Source organism: Myodes glareolus, chromosome 5 (assembly GCF_982192425.1).
Source record: "Myodes glareolus chromosome 5, mMyoGla1.1, whole genome shotgun sequence".
In the NCBI taxonomy this organism is placed as follows: Eukaryota; Metazoa; Chordata; class Mammalia; order Rodentia; family Cricetidae; genus Myodes; species Myodes glareolus.
The window spans coordinates 30,114,600-30,130,387 of record NC_142030.1 but is presented as its reverse complement, the minus strand read 5'-3'; the positions used below and the strand labels follow the sequence as shown (position 1 = coordinate 30,130,387).

Genomic DNA, 15,788 nt, shown 5'->3' with positions numbered 1-15,788 from the left:
TCGTGATCTGTGGAAGCATATAGTGGCTAGACTGTCCCCGCCTCCCAGGGCAAACAAGCTAGGGGTGGGGGCTGGGGGTGAGGACTTGGGCCGTTGGCAACAACAGCTCTGTCTCCAGGACTTCCGTGGCAAGTCGCCAGACCACGGTTTAAACATGTGCTGGTTCTTGCCCAGTTCTGGAGTTGAGAAGTTTATTGTCAGCTGTGGGGGCTGATCCAGATGTGAGCAAGCCTGGTTCCTGCTGGAGGCTCCAGGGTCTGCCTGTCTGCAGCCTTGCCTGTTCCAGCCTCTGTTGGTCCCTCTCTCCAAAGCCGAGGTCGGTTCAGTCAGCTCACGGGCCACACCTCTGCTGCTGTTCCTCCCATTTCAGAGGGTCTCGTGATTCCCTGGGAACCACCCAGTAGATTCAAGGTCATTTCCCCGGCCAGACCCTCACCTATCTCACCTGTTGCATTCCTTTCCAGTCACAGGTTCAGCAGGCAGTGGACACCTTTGGGGACCATCGTTTAGCCGCGGACTCCAATGCATTTCCTGCAGTGTTAAGTTCTAGGGTGTCTGGGGTTGGATCCTGGCCCTACCCCTCCACAGGCGTTGTGATGGCCAAACTATTGACCTCCTGTTAAGGAGTTTCCCCATCTGATAGGATGGTTCTTCCTCTTAGGCTCAGGTGCAGTAGAATATGTGAAGGGCCTAAAATAATAATACCCTTAGCATCTCGTGACCATGATTCTTAATCCTATCTCTGCCCACCTCCCCCTTTTTCCCTTCTCCCTTTCTTCCTTCCCCCTTCCTCCCTTCCTCCATTCCCTCCCTTTCCTCCCTCTCTTTCTTTCTCTCTTTTGAGACAAGGTGTCACCATGTAGTTTTGGCTGGCCTGGAACTCACTGTGTAGACCAGGTGAACCTTGAACTCCTAGAAATCAACCAACCTCTTCCTCCTGGGTGCTAATTTTAAAGGTGTGAGCTACTCCATCATGGTTTTATGGTAAAGAGCTCTTAGGAAAGAAAACCTTTGTCATTTGTAGTTAAAAAGGACTCTGGCTTTGCATTTTAGGATTTAAGACAAGACTTAACTCATCTTTGTGGGGGCATGTTTTCTGTTCCTTTGTAGAATGATGTACATGGAATAGTGAAAGGTAGGGAGAAGCTGGTGTGCCTCAGTACCCTAACAGCGACCGTTCAGCCCTTTGTCCCCACTCTGCTGTCTCCTTGATGAACTTTATCCTTTTGTTCCTCTGGAATCCCTTTCAGCTTCCATGTCTGGTCGAGCTGAGGACTGTGTCCTCCTGTAGCTGCAGGGGGAACTGGGAAGCCAAGAACGTTCAGTTGCAACCTAGGAACACGCGGCTATGACGGACAAACAAATGCATGAGCCCCTGCCATGGTCCCTCAGAGCAGGAGAGGCACTGCCTCTCCCAGTGCCATTTCCAACAGCAAGAAACCGTAAGTCTCCTATTATGGGAGATTTCCAACAGTGAGAAACCGTAAGTCTCCTATTATGGGAGAATGCAGAAGTAAACTGCTGTCCTCTCCAAACATGACGTCCCAGAGAGTAATGAAGACCTGTGTGTCAACATGGCTAAAGGCGCCAAGGGTGACACTTCCGCCGAGGTGTTGCAGGGGCTGTCCCATGGTTGCAGGGACCGTCTGTGCTGCTCACAGCTGGCCACGTAGGAGGGTTCAGACTGCAAATACAAGGGAGCACTGCCACCACATCGAGGGAGGGTGTGGGGAGGAGTGTGATCAGGGAGTAAATGCTTCAAGTGTGGGTGCACGCTAGACTCAGGGAAGGCCCAGCTTTTGTGGAACCTGAGGCGTGTATGCTGTGTGAGCAGTGTGAACTCCATGGTGGACGCGATGCCTCCGGAAATCATTGCTGGGGATGTGTAGTATGTGAATAACATCATTATAGACAGTAGCTAGTTTCTCTTGTCCACTCACCGTGCGCCAGCCAATGGGGAATGGTGACAACATCACTCGTGGTCTCACAGCTGCCTTGTGATCCAGATAGCGCTATGACTTAGACTTTATGACATAAGAAGCAAAGACCCAGAGTGGTTAAGTCGTTTACCTGAGGTCACACAGCTAATTGCTTGCTAGGGCTTCAGCTGTCTGTAGATAGTGATCTTTTCATTGTAATAATTACGGGGTGTTGCATTCTCTTCAGTGAAGAACCAGGGTGTAGGGGCTGGAGATGTAGCTCAAGGATAGAGCCCTTGTGTAAAATGCACAAGACCTTGGCTTGGTTCTAGTACCTCGTGTGTGCATGTGTGTACAAAGACACCAAAGAAAATAAAGGCATGGTGCTTCTCACAAATTAGTGGACGGATGACGTCTTTAGAAAGTATTTTTAAATGCCTTCTTTCTTCTCATCACAGGGGTGTGTGCTTGGAATGGGACAATGTGATGGGTGTTAACCCATCTTGACACAATCTAGAATCACCTGAGGAGAGTCTCCAGGAGGCATTGTCCAGATCTTGGGCTATGGGCATGTCTGTGGGGGATTGTCTCAATTCCATGATGACCGAGGAGGAAGAACCCAGCCCACTGTGGGTGGCTCCATTCCCTCAGCTGCTGGCCTGTGTCGCAGTAGGGCCAGTGATCGGAGTCGACACCCACATGTCCATCTCTGCTCTGTGATGTGAATAGCGGTGCTAAGTCCCTCCCACCTGACTTCCTGACTGCAGTGAGCTGAGACCCGGAGTTGTGGACTAAAACAAACCCTTCCTCCTGTCAGTTTTTGTCAGGGCCTTTTATCGCAGCAACAGAAATGAAGCTAGGATGGACGTGGTGTTCCTTAGCTGTATTTTTTTTTTTAATAGTAAGTGGTTTGATAAGCAGGCAGGAGTGATTTGTGCTCACGAGTTCGAAGCTTCGGTCAGGAGTGAGTAAGAACTCAGACAGCTGACAGTGGAGCTCAGAGGTCCTCTCCCACAGGAGTGTGCTTGGGGCATTCGCATACTGCAGTGTGAGGGTCAGAGAGCTGTCTGTGGGGTCTGCATTCTGCTGCCCACCGAGCCAAGGAGGGCTCTGCGCTCCGAGGGCTGTAACTCCCCCCTGGGCTTCCAAATGACCGTTTTCACTGCGTGTGGAAAGGTGAACAGGCTGTCCCTTGAAAAATTCTGAGCTGAAATCCGAACCAAGAAGACACCAACAGCTTGCTGGCTGCAACTTGGTTGTGGCTCCCGAACACAGACTTGCTCACTGCTTCTGGATGCCCAGGGCCAGGAAAACAGCACTTGACCACACTGGAGCCAGTGTTCCTCTGGCTGGTGGGATGGAAGGGAAGGGGACCTCGGCGAGGGTGAATGTGTGTAAATACTGAGCCGTATCGGGTGTCAGTACCAAGACATCCTTGCCGGATGTGGTCAGTTGCACTAGCGTGAGTCCTTGACTGTGTGCCAGGCCCGCCCTTCTGTCACATGACTCGCTGGGAGAGTGTAAACTGTGTTTACAAAGGCTCTGACTGGGGAGTCTGCAGAAGGCACCAGTGACTTGTGACATTACTGAGCAGTCAGAAACGGGGCCATGCCCTGTGCTCTCTAGTGCCAGAACACCAAGGTTCGGCCTTTCTCTTCTACCTCAGGCTGCACACAAGGAAGCTGGGGCTAGACTTGCATGCGGTCTCTCACTCAGGCACAATTTCACAAGGATCGTGACTTTTTGGATCAAGGAATTTTTCCTTTTCTCTCTCTCTCTCTCCTCTCTCTCTCTCTCTCTCTCTCTCTCTCTCTCTCTCTCTCTCTCTCTGGTGGTTCTTGTTTTAAGACTGCATTTCACTATGTAGTACAGGTTGGCCCTAAATCCAAGCCCATCCTCCACTCGCTGACAGGAGAGGTGTGTGTCGCCACACCCAGCAACGTTATGGAAGTTTTATAGGCTCCTGTGTTGTCCAGACATTTTAAAGTTTGAACTTGAAGACTCTGGTGCCTTAAAAATATAAAACTCGATGATTTCCTGATAAACCTGGGTGTGTGTGTGGGAGGTGATGGAGCTTTAGGGAGGGGTGACAGCCCTTCCTTCTGCTTCGGCTGGGGCCTCTCCTTTCACTCCATGCTGTCTCTCTATTGAATCAACCAGGAGCATCTGAGGATGTGGCTAAAAGTGCTCACAGCCTCTGAGTCCCTGTGGTCCTGCCTGCGGTAACTATGTGGAGCCAGCCTTGTCTGCAGGCCTGCAGAACAAACCATCTTGCCCTGTTCCCCAAGTTGTAGGGACTGCCTGTCCCCACTTTTACCTTTGACTGCCTACTGTAGCCCAGGCTACCCTCAAACTCTTGATCCTTCTTCCTCAGACTCGAGTGCTGAAGCTGCAGCATGTGCCAGCACACTTGGCTATTTTCTGCAAAGGCGTTTGCCATCTGAAGACATCCCATTCCCTGACTGCTAGATCAGCCGTTCTCAGCCTGTGGGTTGCAACCCCTTGGGGTCAAATGACCCCTTCACAGGGGTCACATATCAGATATTTATATTGCAATTCATAGCAATAGCACAATTGCCATTATGAAGTAGCAATGAAAATAAATTCATAGTGGGGGGTCACCACAACATGAGGAACTGTATTAAAAGGTCACAGCATTAGGAGGGTAGGGAACCACTGTCCTAGATGGTGCTCGTCCCCTCCCATGGTGGGGAAGGAAAGCAGCTACCCAGGCTCTGTTTAATAAGGGCACAAATTCGCCTCCAGAGGGAGCTGTCTTGTGGCCTGATGGCCCCCGTGATGACCTCTTTCTAGGTCTTAGTCTCCAGTATCGGAGCTTTGGAACTACACAGGCATTCAGTACCTGTGAAGGTTTGCAGTGGGGTGGGTGTGACTGAGGCGTGGTTATAGCTGAGCACTGAAAGGGCTGGGTTACGGATGGGGCTCTTTGGGGAGAAGGGGGTTTGAAGAAAAGTGGGTGCAGAAGTAAGAGAGGTAAGGTCTCTGTGGATGCTGCGGCACGGTAGTTGCACGGGACAGAGATTCCATACAGTCCTGTTTGTAGGGGACAGGAGTAGTGATGAGGATGGAAGAGGGCTGGTCCCTCATCTTCCAGAGCCCTGCCCCCTGCCAGCTCATCATCCGCAGAACTGCTTCTTTCTTTGATGGGGGGTGGGGTTAATGATTGACAGAAATTAATGTTAACCAGTCTGCATGACCCTTTTCCATTTTAAACAAGGGTCTTTAGCACCTGGATTAAAGGAGGCCTCAGAGATGCTGGTTTCCACTTAAATTTTTTTAACAGGAGACCTTTGTGTTTAATCACACCTCAGATTTCTTTTTCAATTGCTCTCTCTTAGGGTGTCAAACTGAGATCAAGTTCAACAAACAGAAGTCATACTATGAAATCTACTCTCTCTTGCCCCCTGGTGGCAGACTCTTGAATACCAACTTGGGAATTGGTGATTGGAAAACTCAATGGCTTGTCTCACATGTAAGATGCCTCTGAGATTCCCTACTGTGTATCTTGTCCTGGCCTTCCAGTCAGTTCATGGAGGGAAACCATGCACGCGCAAAGCAGGCCGGGGAATTCTGCTGTCTCTGGTGTTTGGTCTTAGGGTTTAGCATCTTCCCCTACTCCGAGGAGCCACTCTCCTGAGCTTTCCCAGTCCTAAGCACAGAGTGGACAGCTGCCCCTTCCCACCCAGCCATCGATCCGTGGGGCATTTCCTTTTGCCCTCTGTGGTCCTGGGCTGGGGATGAAGGTAGTGTTAGGAATGTCCTGTGCATCGTTGTACAGCTAGCGAGAAAATCACCTGTCTCTGTGGCACAGCTGTCCTGGAACAGTTAAGGCACACAGTAAGGGAACCGAGGCAGAGGCAGGACATAGTGAGGGAATGAAGGCAGAGGGGGGACATGGCTACTGCAGCTCTTTGCCCTTTCTGGAGAATCAGAGAAACACTTGTTTTCCCATGAGTAGACTCTTAGAAGCAAACAAACAAATAAAACACAGAAGATTGATAGCCATCAATTTCAGCAGATACACTTCAGTGTCCATTAGACAGATGTCAATGTCCATGGCTAGAAGTCAGTTTCAGTAGATGTTTACTGCAGCTCTTTTGATGGGTACCACTGAGCGGTCTCTCCAGCCCTGTTTGCTTTGTTTTGTTTATTTGAGACAGCGTCTCTTTAACCTGGCTTGTCTGCAACTCAACACGTAGGCCAGGCTGACCTTGAACTCACGGAGAGCTAGGGCTGGGTTTAAAGATGTGTCACCACACCCAGTTCCTTTATAAGAAGAGCACGTGCTACATTCTTGACACCTGTGAACAAAACACACATTGTATCATCCTATGACCTCTGAACACTTAGTAGGTGGATGCTTCTATGTCCGCATTAAGGAACGAAGACTCAGGGAGACGAAAGTGACTGTTCATATGCACAGTATGAAGGGCCTGCCTCTCACTGGGGTCCCTGTCTGCCCCACTGCAGGCCCTCCCAACAGCCCAGTCATGACCGAGGTGAGTCACACAGAGAATGAAGGCTAAAGTCAGCCCTAAGTGGGGAGCTGTGGTCTTGTGGGATGCCATCCTGTCGTGCTTGCTTGTGCAGGCATTTACACTGTGCAGAGAGGGGGTGCAGCAAGCTGGGGGCTGCCCTGGCGTGGGCGGGGCCTGACACTGAGCAAGGACGCCTAAGATTGTGTTTCTCTCCTCTGCTGCCTCCTGAGGCGGGCAGCTGGTGGGTGGGTTCCCAGACGGATCTCTCCTCTCAGGAACTCTTGCTTTGCTAACTGTGTTTTTCCTGACCTTTCTGGTAGCTAGAGAAGGTTGACGTGGAATTGCAGCCTTATGATCTGAGCCAGAGTTTTCCTACCCTGTGAGGCTGGTTCTGTTTGGTATGACACCACTATTGAATGTGGCTGAGGCAGCCAGGAGGGACTTTGGTAAAGGCCCTGGTCATAGATGTTAGACTTCATGTGACTTACCCACTCTCCAGCGTACCACACTCGCTGCCGCACGGTGTTTGCTCATGCCGACACAGCAGCCTGGAATACCTTTCTCTGTCATGTTTTGGGTTTCATGCTTTGGTCTGGCTTCTGAACAAATATTTACATTTATCTTAAGTAAAAGATTTGACTTAACTCAGCAAAAGAAGTAACGGGGTGAGCATGAGAATCTTAAGGATTACCAAGGAACACATATACATACAATATCTACATATGTTTGCATGCATATGTGAAAGTAAACATACATGTATAATCATGAAAGATGCTACAGAGAAAGGAAGGCTGGCATAAAATTCAAACTTCTGTAGAAAACATGTTAGTGTCATATAAGATAACGAACCTAACCTTTGAGACTATGCCTGAGAAATTATTTTGCTGTGTGTCCATGTTTTGTAAGCTGATAGCCTGGCTATGCAGAGTCAGGGGTCAAACCAAAAGCAAATAATAAATCAAACAAAGTTAGTCTTAGTGCTGTTTCCTGTTGCTGTAGTAACACCCTGACAACGGCACCTTAAAGGAAGGGTTTATTTGGCTCCTGGTTCTAAGCTATGGGCCATTACTGTGGGAGTTCAAGGTGGCAGGTACTTGAAGCAACTCTCATGCTCTGTCCACGGTCAGAAACAGAGGGCAGTGAGTTAGTGCGTACGTGCTCAGCTTGGTTCCTTCACTCACACATAGTTCAGAATTTTTCCCTTCTAGGGAATGGTGCCACCCACAGTGGGCATCTCAATTTACATGACCAGAAAAACTCACACAGGCACACCCATAGGCCAGCCTCGTCTAGGTTTCTCATTGAAACTTCTTCCTAGGAGATTCTAGAAGTTGACATGCTAGCCACCACGGCTGCCTTCACTGTAAGCTGGTTCACACCGTAGATGACGAACGTTCTGCTTTCGTTTCTAGCTTTGGACAGTTTTCTAAGCGGCACTGTATCCTGAGTGTCCGGTAAAGTACCTGGCACAAAGTGGGGGCTAGTGACTGCTTCTTGTGGGGATGGAGAGAAGGCTGAACCCTTGGATGGCGGGAGTGTAAATCCAGGAAAAGCCTTCTCGGAGGAAGCGCAGACACAGCCATCACGTTGTCGGATTTGGAGTCAGGACTGTGTGTGCAGAAGGGCATGTGGGAATCTAGCAATGGGAATGGGTTTATCAAACAGGAAGTGGCGCGTAAGAGTGTGTGTGTGGGGGAGCTCAGTGATTAGGGCAAGGGGCAGGGGAGGACAGGAACTGTTATTTCTGGCGTTGCCTACACATTGCTCTGTCATGTGATCGGGTCTCCAGGGCCATCTCACCCTCGCTTTTCTGTTTTATGGCATCCTCCCTCCACCCCAAGCACCCCAGAGCAAGACTGTGGAAACTCAGTGAACCGAGGGACTCTTAGCAAGGTACAGGCCCTCCCTCCGCCCAGCTTTCCTTATCCGTGAAGCTGGGGCTCGCTCTAAGCAAACACCAAAGCCCTGGTGGGGGCTTGAAGTGCACCATCAGCAGTAAACTTTCTTTCTGTCCAGCACCATGTCTCGCCAACAACCAAAGGCATCCTTGTACCCAGCAGCAGACTGCAGCTCTGCTTCCTTAGCTGCCTACAGCCTGCAGCCCGACTCCACCCAAATCCGCTTCCCATCTGTTCTGCCCATTGGTCTCCCCTGCCACCCCAGTTTCCTCTTTCTTCCCTGGATCCTTGCTACAAGTCCCCCCACCCCCTCCTTAACCCCACTGGAGTCCTGGAGAGTGGTGATCTCAGACTGTACACCAGGGAGAAGAAACTGAGCAGGGCGCACACACACTGTTGGGATATCCAGTTTGCCAGAAGAAACTGGGCCTGACATCTACGAGGATCTTCTGGATCTGACCCCAAGTGGGCCTGTCCTCTCAGCCACTAAGATGCCACCATCCCTGTTTCAGACTTGCTTGGGTTTTCTGGAAGCAAGTGCAGGTGGGACACCTTGGAGTCTAGTGGTCATGAGGACAGTCTCTTAAAATGGTGATGCTGATGGGACACCTTGTGCACACATGGAGAGCCTATGGTCTGTGTCTTTTGAGCTAGCTGGTGCTTCAGCATCCACAGAGGCATGTGTAGATGACATGCAAGTGTGCCAGAAAACAACACTAGCAGCAGCAGCAGCAACAACAACAAAACCCCCAAAGCAAGGGGAAGCCAAATGTGACCTTTTCCTGTCAACTCTTCTGTTAGGAAATGAAACCTTTTAATTTTCAATTCCTATTTTATTTTGTTTGCTTGATTTTCCAAAACTCACATTGTGTGTATGTGTGTGAGTGCGTGCATGCGTGTGTATGCGTGTGTGTGCGTGTGTGTGTGTGTGTGTGTGTGTATCAGAGGACAGATTTTGAGAGTCACTTCTTTCTTTGTACCATGTATGTCCTAGGGCTCTACCTCAGGTTGGTAGGGAGTGTCTTTAGTCACTTATCTGTCTTGCCAACTCTCAATTTCAATTTTTGAAAGTGACTGGGGTGCATCTCGGTGGCAGTGCACTTGCGTACCATGTATAAGCCCTGGGTTTGATTGCCCAGCAGCACAAAATGAGACAAGGAACCCTGGGAATCTGAAGACTGATCGCTGAGCCCCTGCAGAGGGGCGAGGCTCCGCCACTGCTTTTCTGATACTGGCCACCAGATGGCACTGTGCACTCACATTAAGTGTGGCTCTTTTTTTTTTTTTCCTGCGTCTTTGTAGAGGTAGGAGCCCTGCTCTCTCCAGTCCTCAGCTCTGGACAAGATCCGGCTATTTCTAATGGAATATTGTGCTCTCCAGGAGGGTTTGCTCTTTTAGACTGTGACTGTTATTATCTTAACACCCGGGCCTGCCCAGAAAAGTCTCAATGGGAGTGTGTTCTCCAGTGTTCTTTCTTAGAGCGCAAGGCTCAGAGGGGAACATCGCCAGATGGGTGTGTGCTCGTACATGAACTCCGTTTAATTAATGGTGGGTTCCAGAAGAACTACCGAACCTCACACCTCTGCTGTTCAGGACCTGCCTCCACCCCTCTTTGGTACAGAAATGAAAAGGGCTCATCTGGTTACAGTAACTAGAAAATTCATGTGCCCAGAGGTTCTGGAACAATGTTAGGACATTCAGGGCACCGTGCTTCCCAATGGGGCACTTTTAATTCCTATCGTGGATTATCCCCTTCCTACTAACGCTATTAAGAATTTTGATGGGTAATATCTATTGTGTCTCATGCATGCTGGGCATTATTTTAGGTGCTTAAGGACTTTAAAAAAAAAGTTACATTCATGGGGAGGAATTTTGCTGCGTTGCTACGATGCGTGTATGGAGGTCAGGAGACAACCCACAGAAAGTAGGTCTCCCCTTCTAACATGTGGGTCCTGGGGATCTGAACTGGCTGGTTTTGTGTGTCAATCTGACACAAGCTGGAGTCACCAGAGAGGAAGGAGTCTCAGCTGAGGAAAGGCCTCCAAGAGATCCAGCTGTAAGGCATTTTCTCAATTAGAGATCAATGGGGGAAGGCCCGGCCCATGGTGGGTGGGGCCGTCCTTGGGCTGGTGGTCCTGGCTTCTATAAGAAAGCAGGTTGAGCAAGCCACATGAAGCAATCCAGTGAGCAATACTTACTCCATGGCCTCTGCATCAGCTTCTGCCTCCAGGTTCTTGCCCTGTTTGAGTTCCTGTCCTGACTTCCTTTGATGATGAACTGTGCTATTGAATTGTGAGCCAAATAAACCCTTTTCTCCCCAACTTGCTTTTTGGTCATGGTGTTTCATCCCAGCAATAGAAACCCTGACTAAGATAGGATCAATCCCTGGTTGCCTGGCAACAACACCTTTCCCCACTGATCCATCTTGCCAGTCCACTCCCCGGGTCTCATGAGCATAAACTTACTAGCCCTTGGGAAATTCCAGCCAGTGGGAACCCCTGTGGCACACTTGCTGTAAGCATTCTTGCTCATTGGTGAAGAGCAACCTGGATATGACTCCCAATGGCGCTGCCTATTCTTGCGGTCACATAAGCGCTACTGGTTCACACTGCAGCTAGGATGAATCCGAGTGCATTCTGTCACGTTAAGGAAGTCAGTCAAACGTAGAAGGCTGGACACTGGGATTCCATGTATGTGACATTCTGGAAAAGTCAAAATGAGAGAAATAGGAAACATCACGGTTGCCAGGAACTGGGCTGAGGAGGGGGCTTCCTGGGAGGGCAGCCCTGTGTTCCCACTGTGGTGGGAGGCATGGCCTACCAGTTTTCCCAACACACTGATACTTACACCCAAGGAGTGAATTTTACTGAGCACAACAGCTTATTTTAAAAAGCACATTAAGGGCTGGGGCTGTAGCTCAGTTGGTGGAGTGCTGGCCTAGCATGGCCACAGCCCTGGCTTCTGTCTTCAGCTCTGCATAAAAATTGGGCCTGTCTGTTTGCCGTAACCCTAGCAGGAGGATCAAAGATTAAAAGCCATCCTTGGCTCCATAGCGAGTTTGAGGTCAGCCCAGGCTGCATGAACCTTGCCTCTGAAGAAACAAAGGAAGCACAAAGCCAAAATAACCAAATAGACAAATAAAAATCCAATTAAAAGCAAATCAAGCGAGAGGTCTGTTTTACATCTGCAATCCTAGTCTTGGGGAGCTTGTACAGGATTACAGGGGTCTGTGGCCATCCTGAGGTATGGAGTAAAACGCTGTGTCATAACAGACACCAGTAGAAAAGAAATAAATTAATTAATGACATGAAATCCCATCCAGGCTTCCACCAAGGAAGAAGGAAATGCTAATGTCGCCTGCCAGCAGTTTAGGCTTAGGTCCAGTTCCACAGAGGGAGAAACTGAGGCTGAGGAAACTAGGTCCTGGGTTGATAATCACTTTCTCTTCCTCCTCCTGCTCCCTAGGTCCTGGTGCTGCACCAGGGGCTGGAGCTAGAGTCCCCCAGTGAGGCTGAAGTTCTTCAGTCAGGGCCAAGGTCACTGCCCTTTCTCAGGGGTCACCTCAGACCATTGGGAAGCGTAGATATTTACATTGTGATTCATAACAGTAGCAAAATTACAGTTATGAAGGAGAAATGAAATTACTTTATGGTTGGGGGTCACCACACCATGAGAAAGTATATTAAAGGGTCGCAGCATTAGGAAGACTGGGAACCACGACCATAGAGGATGGTAAAAGGGTCCCTCTGCTGTCATGGCCACGGCAGAGTTGGCGAGGCGCTCCTTGGGTACTGGCCTGAGTAGGGAACTGGGGTCGCACTGAGGAAGACGTGCCAGGGCAGAGGAGGGAAGAGAGAGGCCCTGAGTGGGGAGCTGCAGCTTTCTCGGCTAGGGTGTAGGACTGGGGATATGAGTTCTTTAAAGCAGTTGAGTTTGGCTTTAGAGTATCGGAGGCTTCTGAAGGTGAAGGCAGTGCAGAGCGCGGGTTGACGTCCGCTGGTCTTGACCTGCACTTCCTGATCTGTTTCTAGAGCTTGTACTGGGCTGGAAGCACAAACGCACACGTGTGTGGAGGTGCAGATGAGTGTCTGTCTTTCTTACGAGCAATCTCTGCTCATCCCCCTTAGACTCAAATGCCCTGACTCAGTCTGTTAATAAGTTCACCAGCAGAGCCTGAGACACCAGTAACTTTGAGGTACGCAATGGCTGAAGCTTCCTTGAGCAAGGCTTCGGGAGAAAGAAGTGTCTTTAGAGGCTTGTCTCCATCCACTTCCCTGAACAAAACCTTCCCAGGGAGCTTAGCTAACCCAGCCACACGCTAGTGGTCTCTCTAGCCCGAAGGACCTACGGTGACTAAGAACAGGAGTGTTCATTGACACCTGCATATGGCCCACTCACACCAGCCAGGCCCACGGAGGATGCCAGGTAAACAAACATGTGTGAGGTAAACGTGTGTGAGGTGAGCGTGGTTACGTCACAGGAGGTCCCCAGACTATTCTTAGAGCTGCTGGTCTCCAGAGACCCAGGCGCTGTGTTCCTTCTCAGAACCCTGCTCTCTCTTCTGTCTTTCCTGAGTTCTGCTGCCCACCCACGTGTCTAGCCAAGGGGATAGAGACCCAGCAAATGGTAGCAGATCCAAGGAGACCCCTGGCCAGCCAGTTCAGATGGTCTTTGCTATCCAGGCTGCTTCACAGATGGCCAGCACCTCACTTCCTCAGTCTTAGGTCTAAGTGGGATGTGTAGGAAAAGACCAGAGAAGTTCAAGGTCAGCTAGAGTATCTGTGTACAGTAAGTTTGAGAGTGGCACGGGATTCCTGAGGACCATGACTCAAAACAAACAAACAAACCAACAAACAACTCAGGGCTGGAGAGGAGCACAGTGGTTAAGAACACGCTGCCCTTCCCACACGGCAGCTCACAAGAGTCCAGCTCAGGTTCTAGTGGATCTTACGCCCTCTTCTGGCCTCCATGGGCACTGCGGGTTTGCAGTGCACATAGATATGTACAGGCAAAATACCACACACATAAATCCAATCCTAAAAGAATGAATGTAAATAAGTGATAGTCCATCTCATTTCAAACCGTGCGCTCAGTTGAAAGAGCTCTTTGGACTTCTTCTTTTCCTGTGGAAGATTTCACGGGCCAGGGCTGAGAAAAAAAATGCTCTTCCCTCAAAACAAATATATGTACATATGTATGTATGTATACACACACACACACACACTCACACATGTATTTTATGTGTGTGTATGTGGTCACTTCCTGTAACAGTTTGGGTTTCTGGGATCTGGAGTGTGTTTCTCAGGCTAACAGGAGGTATGTGTAATAAGGTGGGGGTCAGGGGAAGAACAGTCATTATGTGGTCACCAAGCACTCTGGAGGGATGGTCCCATGGCCCAAGGTCAGCTGCCCCTGTGCTTCCTGTGTTTTGATATTGAACTTGCTCTAAGAGCCAGGTCGACCCAAATACTATTCTTTCCTGTACAGGTCCCTGGCGTTTCAGAGTCTGTAAAAGTCTGGGTGGGGAAGTGTATTCATTTAGTTCGTTGGACACTGAAGGTGAGCTTCATGAAATATACTAATAGTTGTTTGGAAAATACACACGGGATTAAAAAAATTCTGTTACCATCAATACTACAATATTTATCTTAAATATAAAAAAATAACCTGAGTTGATTCATTATGTAATGTTATGTCCTGATTTTTTTTCCTGCTTTTTTTGAGACAGGGCTTTATGTATTCCACACTGGCCTTGAACTCACTATGTAGCTGAGAGTAATCTTCATGCCTTCACCTCCCAAGTGCTGGGATTGCAAGGGTGTAGTCCCAGGCTGGTTTATACCCTACTTTTTAATTCAGTTATTTTAATAGAACTGTCTCCTATGACATCCACAAATTAGCGGTCTCATTTTAGGGGACTTATTCCTCCTTCCCTCTTTGTCCCCTCCCATCTGTCTGTCACTAATTAGAGGGTCTCTTTTGTGAGGCTCTAGGGTCTAGAAGAGAGATTTCAAGAGAATGCCCCACAGTCAAATCTGTTGAGGGCATTTTCTCAGTTGACTTTTCTCTTTCCCAAATGATTCTATCTTGTGTCTAGTTGGCAAAAAACTAATCAGGCCCCCCTCTATTTATCCATCCATTTGGTCACTCACCAGTTGCTTACTGCATGCCAGGAACTGGACCTCAGGGACAGAGCGATGAAAAAAGATGAAACGTTAGAGGGAAGAAAGTTGGGAAAACCCAGAAAAACTGTGAGCAAGGCCTAGGGTAGGTCTGCTAGTGCTAAGTGACCTGGAGAACAGGATATGCATGCATGGTGGGCAGGGAGGTTGCAGAGGGCTTCAGACTCTAGCTGTCACCAGGACTTGCCTGATGTCAGGCATTGTGCTGGGGACAGTAGAGGGGTTCCGGAGGACATTCCTGCTTTGTCACTTGCTTTTCTTAACAAGCCTTCTTACACAAAGAAACAAAAGTAACTTGTTTGTGGGGGTTCCAGGTATTAAAAACCCTATGCATTTGCTTAAGTTACTTTTAATAAAAGACTTACTTTTCTGTCACTGATGATGGCAGAACCTTCAGGAATGGCGGCATACAGTTGTCTCCATGCGTTAGCAAGAATTTTTCTTTCTTTTTGTCTGTTAGCTTCCTTCCGTGGTAGAGGTTCTACACAAAGGACTCCCAACAGCATGGAGTGTATGCCTCTTAAGCTCAGCCGCACGTCAGAAGGGCTGTCTGTCTTCTTTAATTCTAGAAGTGTCATTGCCTTCGGTGTGGCAGGGTCACCCGCTCACCATCTGTAGACCTCGAGGTTTGTCCCGCGCTACCATCTCGCCAGCAAGAACGACGTGGCACACTTAGGATCCTTCTTCAGAAAAGATTTAATGCGTCTTGAGAGAGAGAGCATAAGCTTACAAAGCGGAGACCCAGAATGAGGGGAACCCATCCCTTATATAGGAAACAGTCCTCGCTTCGGACGTGTCACTCTTGGATTGGTCCGCTGCCCATCAACCCAGATGACGCCTCGGGTGTAGGCAGGGACGCAGTAGTGGAAAGTTACCAAGCACATGTGCATTATAGTCCCACTGTCTCTGCCTCCCCAATGCTGGGATTAAAGGCGTGTGTTACAACACCTTGAACTCACAGAGATCCACGTGTCTCTGCTTCCCCAGTGCTAGGATTAAAGGTGTGTGCTACCACACCTTGAACTCAGAGATCTGTCTGTCTCTGCCTCCCAGGCATTGGGATTAAAGGTGTGTACTGCCACACCCTAAAGTCACAGAGGTCAACTACTTCTGCCCCTTAAAGTAATGGAGAATGTGGTTGCGGCCCTCCACAGAGGTTGGCCCTTCATGGATCACTGAGAGCAGGGGAAGGTCACTCCCCAGGAGAGGACTGTGCTTCTGTGGAGAAGCAGCCTGTGATTGCCCTAGCAACACCTGCCAAGGGAGCAGGGAGAGCTGAAAAGAGGGACC

General features: G+C 49.3%; 1 protein-coding gene across 2 annotated transcripts in view; it reads left to right on the top strand.

The window, feature by feature from the left end:
* Arhgef3 (Rho guanine nucleotide exchange factor 3) overlaps positions 1-15,788 on the top strand; it is a 295,751-nt gene that overhangs the window by 76,353 nt on the left and 203,610 nt on the right. The gene's annotated exons all lie outside the window — the stretch shown is intronic.